Below are 13,956 nucleotides of genomic sequence, written 5' to 3'. Positions count from 1 at the left end.
ATAAATAGAAAAATTGAATTACAATAGTGCAACCAATAATTTATCATTGACTTGCTTAGGTTAGAAGAAAATAATATAGATCACATTTTATTTTCTATTCATAAAGAATGTGTTTTGTGGGAAATGATATTCAGTTTTTGTCAGAATCGGATGAAAATTGTCCTTACTTGGATTGGTGTGGAATTAGGAGGGAGGCCAAATGCTGGAGCAGGGATCAACAAAATTGGAAAAATATTCCTAGGCTTTCCGGTAGAAATTCCTCATGTCTTTTCCTTGAGGTTACACAAGGGACGAAAAGTTTTATTCAGAATCTACGAAAAAACAATTTGCCCTGGATGCTGTGGTATTCTAAATATGTTCCTGTCATGCCAGTGATGTTTTGTACGAGAGAGAGAGAGAGAGAGAGAGAGAGAGAGAGAGAGAGAGAGAGAGAGAGAGAGAGAGAGAGAGAGAGAGAGAGAGAGTACGTACCATTGTCAAATTGTCGAGAAAACTTTCCACGAATTATGAGAGAGAGAGAGAGAGAGAGAGAGAGAGAGAGAGAGAGAGAGAGAGAGAGAGAGAGAGAGAGAGAGAGAGAGAGAGTGTGTACCATTGTCAAATTGTCGATAAAACTTTCCACGAATTATGAGAGAGAGAGAGAGAGAGAGAGAGAGAGAGAGAGAGAGAGAGAGAGAGAGAGAGAGAGAGTCAAAATAACACCAAGTCAAAGCTTCGGAATCGAAAGCAAATTACGCTCTATCATTTAACATTTATTAAAGGTTAGTAAAAAAACGACAATACGCTTTATTCAAGTAACATTTATGGTAAGCATAAAATCGTGTTTATTACAAGAACATTATCGACTTTTGAATTATAATCCGAGATTATTTTGAAATTAATTTCGGCTTTGTTTCCTCTGAAATGTTGTGGTAGCACACAGTTGGACTATGATACGACGGTGGATGTCTTGGTGATTTCGAAGTATTGTCACAGAATTATTACTGATTAGTTAGTTAGATATTACAATACTCGTAAGTGATGCCTTTATGTTTAGATATATTGTACATGCGCTCGCCCATCCCCCCTCTCACCCTTACCTGAAGGATATACATATACTGTATATATATATATATATATATATATATATATATATATATATATATATATATATTTATATATATATGTATATATATATATATATATATGTACGTATATAAATTATATACACACTCACACACACACACACACATATATATATATATATATATATATATATATATATGTATACATTTGTGTTTGTATATATATATATATATATATATATATATATATATATATATACATATATATACACACACACACACACATATATATATATATATATATATATATATATATATCGGGGAGATTTTCTTATTATTCCTATAATTACTCTTTACCTTCTAGCTTTCAGCTGAAATACTAAAAAGTTATTTAAAAAACTTTACGTTGTTTAACCAGTGAAAACGAAATATGATTCTGGGAGATCCGTTACATGTTTCGGTAAATAAATATATTATGTGATAAGACTTTTCCCTTCACTGATAGGATTAATTCTGGAGTTGGTTAATCCTCCCCATTTTCTACAATTAAAACAAAGTCTTGATTTGAAATCTTTCGAGACCCAGAGATTCTCCATTCCCATTGGGCAGGATCTGCAGCAGTTCAAAAGAGAAGGATCTATTAAGCTGGTTTCTTTCTCGTAAGCTTTTTTTTTTCTGTGTATTCAGAAGCACTGAGATGTACTTTAGTAGACATTGTTGACTGGCTGCCTACCACCGACTAGTTCACGTACCCATATTATTGTTGTCATTATTATTATATCTAACAAATTAAGATGAGAGTTAGCAGTGGAAGACCAGACAGAACAATACACGAAACAAGGTAGAATGAAAGAATTAGTATATTTTTGAGGATACACTGATCACCGAAAATTTTAAAAGATTTTCTCGATAAGCTGATCTTATTTTGTATTGAAGAAGAAATAAACCGAAAGTACTTCTCAAAAGTAAACTTGCAGTAATAAATCCTTTCTAGAGTTTTAAAGGAGTTGTAATAGTTAAAAAGACACCTTACTCTGAGCTTTATTAAGGATAATTTTCATGCCCCTAGATTTAACCTGCACTAATTTTAGCTAGATCTCTATCAAGAGATTTAGCATGAATTTCTTGCATTAAAATTCAGTTCTCCTGACAGCCTAATCATACTGAAAAGTTAATGAAAGTAGAACGAATCTTATATCAGTATTATCCTGCACTTCCCTCGTTTGTTCTACAGCAATCGTATTTGTATTTGGTAAACCGGATTTGCATCGTAGGAAGGTGATTATATAAAGCCTTGTTGGGGTCATTGATTCATTTCTCAGAATATCGGACTGCAATGCGCGCTTTGAAAGCAATACTGATTTGGTTTGATGGTTGCATTTCCCCCTAACATATAAGTCAGCAAGAATGAAAGTCTGGTATTGCAACAGACAAGTTTCTTATGGAATTTACTTCACAGATCGTTCAAAAGTACCTCCACACATCCAAACAAATGGATTCTCTTCATATTTCGAAGTTACATTACGTGTTTTTCTTGTCTAACTCCACAACACCTAATTATGAATGTGATTCCATCTTTCATTATATTAATCTCAATGACTTTTGAATTTATTTCACTTTTTTCAACTCTTATCTCATTTTTGTTTCAAATAATATTATGTACGTAGTAATGCCATTTCTCGTGTTTTGTTCGTCCCTTAAAAGGAAAAGAACTGGTTTTATCTAGACAGCAACAAGTGTTTCTAAAATGGGAATGAATGTGCTCTTATTTTCTTTAAGAATTATGCGTGAGTAATGACTTCTAGGTAGTTTCCTTAGGCATTATTCCCAAGTCCTTAAAATCCTTTTGGTGATGATTCACTAACCTTTCTTACCACGATTTTAAGGCAATACAGGTTGAAAGGAAGCTCTTAAGAGCTGCTCGTTTATCTAAGTTTGAATTTTCATATCCGATGATATATTCTTGTTTCCTCAGTATTAATCTTTTTTTTTTAAGGTAAATTAAATTGCGAGTAAAGATATCCTTATTATTTAGTGAATTGGAGCATCATTTAGATAATAGGCCATCAAAGAAAAATCGAAACCATTTGAAGATTGATGTAAGCAGAATGTGATACTCAGATGATCTTATGATTTTATGAATAGAACTAAAACTCGTTTTGTTCCTAAGTTATTGGTGCATTTATTTTCTGACTCCATTGCACTTTATGTATGCCCTATAATTCTTATCTATATTTGGAAGTGAACCTGAAGGCTGAAGAGATGTTAACTATTAGTATACACACATACACACACACACACACACACATATATATATATATATATATATATATATATATATATATATATATATATATATATATATATATATATATATACAATCACTCACACATCTATACAGTGTATATATATATATATATATATATATATATATATATACACATATATATATATATATATATATATATATATATATATATATATATATATATATATGTATATATATGTATGTGTGTACCGTATATGCAGTTAATCATGTACCTGGTGTTATTCGACTGTTGTGCATCGCAGCTGAGCGGGCATGGGGAAAAAGATTATAACAGGGTATGTATACCACACATACAGGTCTCTCTCTCTCTCTCTCTCTCTCTCTCTCTCTCTCTCTCTCTCTCTCTCTCAAAATTCATGAGGTCACGGCTTGCCTTCCAAGGAGATGGAAGAAGGCTAATATAAGTTTAGGGTCATGGAAGAGAATACAAATTTCCAGAACTACGTGAGGAAAGTAATGAAAACTAGGTCTGGCTATTTCGAGTTTATAATTCTTATTGGTTTTATTAAATTCCATGTCGTGAGTTCAATAAAGTTTGATATAATAGACGGATTTGATAGAATATTCCTTTTCATTGTAATTATTGTATTATCATATTTTCTTGCTATCGATTATTATTGTTGCGTTTACTTGATAATATATTTTCTGGTGAACCTGTAACTTGTCTTTTTTTTTTTTTTAAAGAAGAATGTTTATATTGTCTTACAAGTTACAGGTATAGTATCACCTTTCCAACTCTGGCTAAGGACCTCATTCAAGTCGCTTATGACTATTTTAGGATTCATTGACGTCATGAATTTATATATAGAAGTAAAAAAAATTACTATTGGTCATTTTCAAAATATGAAAATAAAGAGATATAAAAATAAATTTTGCAAAAGGGGTAAAGATAAAAATCGGTCTCAAACCGTATGTATCAGCTAGAATTTCCTTAAATGAAAATTTCTTTGTAGGTATTTGTACGTCTCCGTAATATTATTGAGGAAAGTTAAGTTGACAGAATACTCATTTCTGTTAAATAAATGAGACAAATTGGAGTTAGGTGAGCACCTTCGCTCTTGGCAGTTAACTCTAAATTACATCTGGAGACAGTTGTATGTTCCTTCCACTCAAGAGTAATTCGTGATTTGGTATGGCTATAGGTTTTTACGTTTTTTAATTTGTTTTAAATTGAAATAAATACGAAATAGACCAAAGAACCGTATCCTGCAGCTAGGTTAAATAAATCATATTTGTCTTAGTAATTAAGGAAATATGTTTTTCCTTGTTTTTTCTTCTTCAACGTGAAATAATGTTAACGTTTATGATCTTATCGTATATTTGCTTCTGCTTTCAAATGATTACATTCTCTAAGCACGGAGCCCTTTTGTTATATCACCTATATAATAAAGAACAAGTGTGTGTATATATATATATATATATATATATATATATATATATATATATATGTATATATATATATATGTATATATATATATATATATATATATATATATATATATATATATATATATATATCTCCTCTCATGCCCGGGAGGAGGGAGTATCCAATCATACCCTTCTGAGAGGGTGCCTACCCCGAGTTATACTCTGAAATAAAATTCTCCCGCAAATGGCAGAACTAGCGGGTTGTACATAAGTTAGGAAAGGGGGGGGGGGGCGGTTAAATCTGTGAGTGTGCTTGTCTATCTAAACATTTAGACGTCATTTTGACGGCTCAGATATACTAGTTGGAGACTTATGTCGATGACGGCTCCATTATCTTGCATTGAAATTAACAGACGGTTAAGCGGACAGAAAACGGGTCCGATTTTGTGTCCATCCTAATATGTATAATATATACTATATAAATGTACAATTATGATCTAGGAACAAGAAGAAAAGAAAAATTCCCTGTTGACTTATAGAAGAGGTATGAATTGAATAATTTATGGTTGTGGTAGCTTATTGGAAACATCCCTGCTTGGCGATATGCCGGTCCGGGGTTTGAGCCCCGCTCAAGCCTGTAGTGTCTGCAACCTCATCATCCATTTGAGCTAAGGATGGGGACGGGGGTGGGTTGCGGTTTGAGAGCATATAGGTTTACCTGCTGAGTCATCAGCGGCCATTGCTTCGCACTCCCTGGTCTTATCTTTAGTGGAGAAGGGGACTTGGGCTCTAGTCCTATGAATATATGGTCAATGTCTAGGGCATTGTCCTGCTAGGATGCTGTCACATTCCCTTGCCTCTGCCATTCACAAGTAACCTTTAAACCTTTAAGTCGATGCTTGATTAGACGACATGCTTAAAGGGAAGGCTTCTTCGAAAGACAAGAAATTCCTTAAATGTAATTTTACTTTTTTAGTGGGACATTGACTTTACTTTTATATACAAAATGTATGTCAGGATATTATTTCATTGGAATGACAGATTTATTAGCTTAACAGTTGGATATCCGCTGTTACATTTCAAAACGATTGAATGACAAAATTGTATTATTTACTAAATTTTGGTTTATTTTAAGTAGTTTAGCAAGTAGTCTGACGCTTTTAACAACTATATATCATTCAAAAGATTTAATATTATTTATTTTTAAATCCAATGACGTTTTACAGTCTATAATAATTTAATCTGTATATTGGTTGATATTTGTTCTTGTGGCGTATCAACTAACCAACACTTTCTAACGAAGTTCATTCAGCGCTTGCAAAATCTCTTCTGCCTTGTGGTACAGATGGATGTAACACACAATTAATATAAATCACAACATAAAAGAGTTTTCCTGTTTTCCCTTCTGAAAATTAAGTGTTGTTTCCAGATGAGAGCAGCCGCATATTCTTTTATAATTCATCCGTTACTACAGTCACATACGTCAAAGACCGTGCCTAAGAAAAGTGGGTGTGTATACATATATATATATATATGTACAGTATATATATATATATATATATATATATATATGTGTGTGTGTGTGTGTGTTTATTACACAATTATTTGTGCATATATATATGTATACATATACATATATATACATACATATGTGTGTGTATTACACAATTATTTGTGCATGTATATATATATATATATATATATATAAAACACAACAACAACAAATGCAGCGGTTTTTAGGCCAATGCAGGACAACGGTCTGATATGGCCTTATTCATGTCTGAGGTTTGGTCATTTTCATATCGGGTTGGTGATGGTAGATTTTAGTCTGATCCCTCATAGGAAACCGACCTAGTATGCGTGGCCCTGACTAGCGCAGCTTTGGTGATCACAAACCCCTTCATCAAGTTGAGGTATCCCCATTCAGAAATAGATTTATATATATATATATATATATATATATATATATATATATATATATATATATTTATATATATATACTGTATTATATATATAGTATATATATTGTATATATTTTATCTATTTTATCTATTATATGTATATATATTACCTAAATATAAACTGTATATTACATGTATATATATATATATATATATATATATATATATATATATATATATGTGTGTGTGTGTGTGTGTGTGTGTGTGTGTGTATGTATATGTATGCAGAAGAACCACAGGGAAAATAAAAATATGAAATATAAGATTAGGTCTTGATTAGTTTCGTGATATATATATATATATATATATATATATATATATATATATATATATATGTATATATATACATATATATATGTATATAAAGCATATATATATATATATATATATATATATATATATATATATATATATATATATATATATATATATACACTGTTTATTGAATTTAAACCATATTACTTTGACAGCACTGATTTAATCTACTCTTTTAATACCACAACTCATTCTGACATTGTGGATCGGTCATCTTTATTCAAGCGAGTTCATTATATTCTTTACCTGATCGTTCATCCATTTTTCATACTGAAATGGTCATATACATTGTAGCATTCGTTAGTATGATTTTTAATCAGCATAAATAAATATTAAATATACTAATATTTCAACAAAAGGAAAACGATCCGATGCATATACATTCTACATATATATATATATATATATATATATATATATATATATATATATATATATATATATATATATATATGTATATATATATATATATATATATATATATATATATATATATATATATATATATATATAGCCAGACACTTGTGGTTGTAATGGCCTATTAGAAATGTCTTTCCCAGGTAATCGCCAGACTGGGGTTTGAGACGCAATGAAACTCGAACGTTTCTTGCAGTGTCTGCAACCTCAGCATCATTGTGAGCTAAGGATGAGGGGTTTGAGGGAGCCTGTAAATCTACCTGCTGAGTCATTAGCAGCCATTGCTTGGCCCTCCCTGTTCCTAGAGGTGGACAGAGGGTTTGGGCGATTACCATATGTACAGTATATATGTATATAATACTTGGAAGGTCAATGCCACTGTCCCTTGCCTCTGACATTCATGAATGGCCCTTAAACCTTCAAACTTGGTCTTTATAAAGCGGAGATGATTCTATTCATTTTCTTTCAGGTATCAATAACCAATTAATTTGGAAATTTGTTTCTGTTCTTTGGTGGTTAGGCAACATGGGCATACCATTAGGAAGTCAATTGCACGCGTAAGAAGACTCATTAGTGTTTACGTCTCTTTTCTTAATTAAGAGACCGGGAACTCATTTCCAGATTCGCGTTCTCTCTCTCATATCGCTCATTGACAATCAAGAATCGTCATTTTGCATTCTGATTTTTCAGTTTCTTGAATGTTTAGAGTTCATCATTGGGAGATAGGAATGTCACCTCAGCCTCGCTTCTTTGCAACGACTAGTGATGGAACCATTCCTAGAAATATGGACTTTCTTATAAGAAGAATAAATACTTTCGTTAAAGAAATATTTGTTTCACGCGAAATAATTGTTGTGACAGATTCCAGGTTTATAGGAATGCAAGACTGAATAACATATCTAATACTTTTTTCTTGCAGTAGACTAGAAACGGCCATATTTGTTGTATATAAATGAATAATTATATTCTTAATAGATATTTTTGCTCATTTCCTATTTTTCAATAGCAAATAGACATCAAAAGTAAATTTTACACACACGTTCAAACACATATATTTTTTCATTGTCATACCTCTACTTAGGAGCGCAGAATGTAATAGAGGCTTTTTTCGTGATGAAAATTTAACGTTTTAATAATGACAGATTTCATTGACTCAAGATGAAGATGGTTAAGATGAAAGTTTTATACTTGAAAATATGCTGTGGACATAATTATGGTGCTTAGTTTTAAGGGTTCTCTGAAATATTTAATTGAAAATAAACCGCACAGAAAAGACTACAGCTTAAATGTATTATCGTATGTTAACCAGACCTCAAAATGGAGCTTATTTTTAGTGTTATTTAAAATATTGCATATTACCTGATCCCAACTAAATCAAGGAGAAAATGAAGAATAAGAGTTTGAGGAAAAGTTTAGGATTGGGGATTGTTGGATATCCGGAAGTGCCTGTAACCTTTTTTCACCTTTCAAGTTAGAAATTTGTATTTTTATTTTTGTCTATCTATCTATGTGGGCTGTATTTGTCTATAAAAGTGACATGGACAACGATGAATAGTCCTAAACTTAGATGATAGCAAAACTACTATTTATAGTGGGAATTTTGTAGTCTGACAAATCTCTGTTTCCTCTGTCAAGGTTTTGGCAATAATGCATCGTGTTGCAGAAGAGGGGATTTCTTAAGATCCCGGAAAATCCTTTGCGCTGGTGAAGGAAAGAGGCATTCTATTTCTTCATAAAAAAACTTGTTTGTATTTCTCAGTCTCTGAAATTTGTGTTTGGTGTTTTTCTAGAACTATTGTACAGTGTTAATGTTCATCATGAAGGGCAACTTGATATTCCATTCTTTCAGACTTTTACCTCTTCAAAGTTCTGACAGCAACATCAATCAACGTTAATGACAATAATAATTATTTCCTTCAACATGCCAGTCATCATATATATTTCTTTGGTGCCACAGCCATTCTCATTTGAAACTCAAATACTTAGTTTTCTGATTGATTTTCTTTTTCCACTATTTTGTGGCTAGGATTTTAAACGCTAGAATAAGGAATTTTATATTGTCCTTCTCAGGAATCCAGCACAAGCGTTAGTTCTATGACTACAAGTAAAAATTATAAATGGTGGTGACAAAAGGGTAGAAATATCGGGATAAAATTTTTTTTCTTTTCGTATTTTTATAGAAAAAGAAAATGATTAGTAAATGTGTAAATGTCAAGTCTAAGCAATATTTTAAAAGACTTCTGTTGACCATTTCAGATCATATGAAAAAGATTCTAAGTTTAATTGGCTGTTATGTCATTCAAAGAATCTGTATCAATATCGCAAGTATTTACTTTCAGAGGGAATCGTACTTGAATCCAAAATTCCTGCAAGTCCTTTGTACTTTATTTACCTGGAATTGCAAGATCAAAATTAGATTGAGCATTAAAGTTCTCTCTCTCTCTCTCTCTCTCTCTCTCTCTCTCTCTCTCTCTCTCTCTCTCTCTCTCTCTCTCTCTCTCTCAAATATCGTGTTTTTCATGTGCTTTCGTAAAATTCCATTTATTTTTTGCAAATACTACAATTTCACCAATCCAATTTACTTTATTGAATTACATAAGATTCCTTATTAGTTTAAATGTTTAAGGTTTCATAGATTAATCCCCAACACAATGAAACCAGAGCCTTTCCGGGATTAATATTGATCAATTCAGCAAAGTAATCATTCCACTGTATTATGGAATTTATGTCCCTTGTGATAAGAAGACCCTTGTATCCATGGAACAACGAATCTCATTCCATGGAACACACGTTCCCTTTTGCCCAACCTACCCCGGAAAGAGAAAGGATATTGATTTCTGGATTGAAAGGAACCGAGGATATATGGCAAAAGGGGAAGTCTGGAATAAGGTGGTGTTTTTTTTTTTTTTTTTTTTTTTTTCTCAGGATCATTCCCTTTGTCATTACAGTTTAGCCCAGGAATTTGAGACTTTTTGTTGCTTTTCTGTATTTTATTTTGCAAAGATTTGTATCATGTTGATCATTTGATACTTATTTACCCCGCAGTTATCTTGATGAAAATATGTACAGATATACGAGATTCTTGTCTCCATGGTCGACGGTTACATAAAAGTAAAACCTGGAGTCTCTTAAATGAATGCAGAATGAAAAAATACTCATAATGATATCGATTATTAGGGTGAGGCATTGAAGAGGCTACAATATGCCGTTGACGTAGAAGCAGACGGAGGAGTTGTTGTTGTTGTATATTGTCTGGTCCTAGACGTTCTACCTACTTACCTAACCTACCTACTTACCTACCTACCTAACCTACCTACTTACCTACCTAATTGTATTTCCATTCACCTTTAGATACCTTTTCTAATTTCATTTCGGTAGCATAGCTATCTTGCAAGGTTTTACCTAGTCAGGTTTTTCGGACCAGAGATAGACTCTGGCAGCAATGCAGCCCATAATGGAATCGGAGGGTTTCGGATTTTAGGGTATAACAGCTATATCACAAAACCTTGTTGAACGCTCTCGACCAAGTGTTGCTTCGGTATCCTCTCTATTACTTTGGGTAATACTCTCAAAGATGCATTTTATTTTATATTTTTAAGTGTCATTTGGAGCATTAATTAGCAATCTCTCTCTCTCTCTCTCTCTCTCTCTCTCTCTCTCTCTCTCTCTCTCTATATATATATATATATATATATATATATATATATATATGTGTGTATATATATGTATGTATATGTGTATACATATACACATACATACATACACACACCCACTCACATACATAAACGTCGGTTTGCGTATCACCATGATCAGCAAAACTGGCCAAAACCTCAGGCATGAATTGACATGTCTGAAGCCTTTGTCCTGCAGTGGACAGGAAATGGTTACATTTGTTGTTGTTGCTGTAGTTGTGTGTGTGCATATATATATATATATATATATATATATATATATATATATATATATATGTGTGTGTGTGTGTGTGTGTGTGTGTGTATATATATATATGTGTATATATATATATATATGTATATATATATATATATATATATATATATATATATATATATATATATATATATATACAGTATATGCACACACACCTGAAGCATCAATTGCAACATTCAATAACCCTCTCCCTCACCTATCGATTTTCTCTGATTAACGATACGTGATGTGTGTTGCTGAACACAATTCAATCGGGTGAATGCAATCAAGTTTAAAAGAGGATAATTGTTTGGACCTTGAAAAAATTATGTATGATATCACATCTGATTATTTGTTAATATTTTATAAAATTTGTGTCGTTTATCTAACAATTGAGGTAATAATTCATTTGATTCTGTCCATTTTTAGGCTGTAGCTCGTTTCAAGAGTTTGTTGAACTTTTGATGGCAAGTTCGCGTGAATTCTCATATTCCGTATATATGGGGATTGTCATTATCTATATGAAATAAATCGATACAATATAAGATTATTTTTAAGTTCTTATTTTATTTTGTAGTTTTTTGAATGAGTGATATAGATGAAATGTATTATAACTACCAAGAATTGGAATATATGCCTGCTTAAGGAAGAAAAATATCATATTAACGAACACATAGAAAGTTAAGATTAGTGGGTCGTTGTAAAGATCAGGTCATCAAAGACCATTGGTGTTTTTATTTCCGAAGTTAGTCTGGAACACAATTAGGAATTGAATGAAAAAATGCGAAAACTTTAATGGGAAATGTCCTGAGGGTTTTCAGCCTCTTATCTTGAAAGTTTTTTTTTTTTTTATGCTACGCTCAGACAGACGTTTTATTAAATAGTTAGATTCTCTCTATATTGTTATATTAGTTTTGTAATAACTAAATACTTTATTAAATAGGTGGTGGTTTATATGATATTCTTATACAAGCGTAATTTAGATGTGTATATATATGTGTATATATATATATATATATATATATATATATATATATATATATATATATATATATATTATATATATATATATATATATATTTATATATATATATATATATATATTTATATATATACATACATATGTATATAAATATATATATATGTGTGTGTATATGTATATGTGTGCATGTATGTATGTATAATTCTGCTCTGTATAATGTTCTTATTTTTTTCACTTGTTTATAATGCTTCGGTTGGTTATGTTTCTATGTTTGTTATTGTTTGATATTTGAGTCAAAGACTTAAGTTAATCTTGGAGTTGAGCAACCTGGAGATTTTCAAGGAAATACGCGATCTCATTGAGGCATGTTGTCATTAAAGGTTTCTCCAACTTAAAAGCAAATAACTATCTTTTAACGACCTATTTTGAAATATAAGTGTTTTATTTGTAAAATTTAATTGAAGCATTTGACTATTTGTGGCCAACTTGAAATTTGATCCAGGATAATGTATGTGTCCTTGGTCGACCTAACAGTTATTGTTTTCTATTGTTTTATTTTCAGACAGAGATGAGTTGGTTAATGGTTTTCCAAATAAGTGTATCCCGTTTTGTTAAGGATTTGACTTTAAGTAACTTGAAAAAGACTTTATTGTCTTACTAAGGCTGAAAGGGAAAACTAAAGACAGTACAGTATACACCCACATACAAATATGACAAGCATAAGTGTCCAACAAAGAAACAGTTATTAAATGACGGAACACAAACCTCATTTTTAATAAGTGGTCTCTTGGTGTTTTTAATGAATCTTGTTTGACGTTGATTTTTGCACTTAGAAAATTGTTTCACTAAATAAATTTAGAGAAAGTGGATGACATATAAAGCGGAAATCTATATATTTTTAAACCTCATCGTCTTGCTAAAGAGGTCATGTATAAAATATTTAGTATGATTCATTTCCTTCCAAAGTCGAAAGGTTTGCTACTCTTATTACCGAGTGAACATCAGATTCTTTTAGCTTTTAAATTATATAAAAACATAATATTTATATACAAAAGAGTCGGTTCAGGTAACTATCAAAAGTTTCTTGTTATATGTATGAAGACAATATGGTGATCAAGGCAGTAATCAAGACATAGAATTCTTCACATATCCTTTAATCTAAATTCGAAAGGAACTACCAGCAGACGACACTATTATTATTATTATTATTATCATCATTATTATTATTATTATTGTTATTGTTATTATTATTATTATTATTATTATTACTAGCCAAGCTACAACCCTAGTCGGAAAAGCAAGATGCTATAAGCTAAAGGGTTTCAATAGGGAAAAATAGCCCAGTGAGGAAAGGAAATAAGGAAATAAATAAATGATGAGAACAAGTTAACAATAAATCATTCTAAAACAGAAACAACGTTGAAACAGATATGTCATATATAAACTATTAACAACGTCAAAAACAGATATGTCATATATAAACTATAAAAAGACTCATGTCAGCCTGGTGAACATAAAAACATTTGCTCCAACTTTGAACAACCGATTCAACTACCCGATTAGGAAGATCACTCCACAACTTGGTCACAGTTG

This window comes from Palaemon carinicauda, chromosome 3 (assembly GCF_036898095.1).
Source record: "Palaemon carinicauda isolate YSFRI2023 chromosome 3, ASM3689809v2, whole genome shotgun sequence".
NCBI classification, from domain to species: Eukaryota; Metazoa; Arthropoda; class Malacostraca; order Decapoda; family Palaemonidae; genus Palaemon; species Palaemon carinicauda.
Note: the sequence above shows the minus strand (reverse complement) of the source record.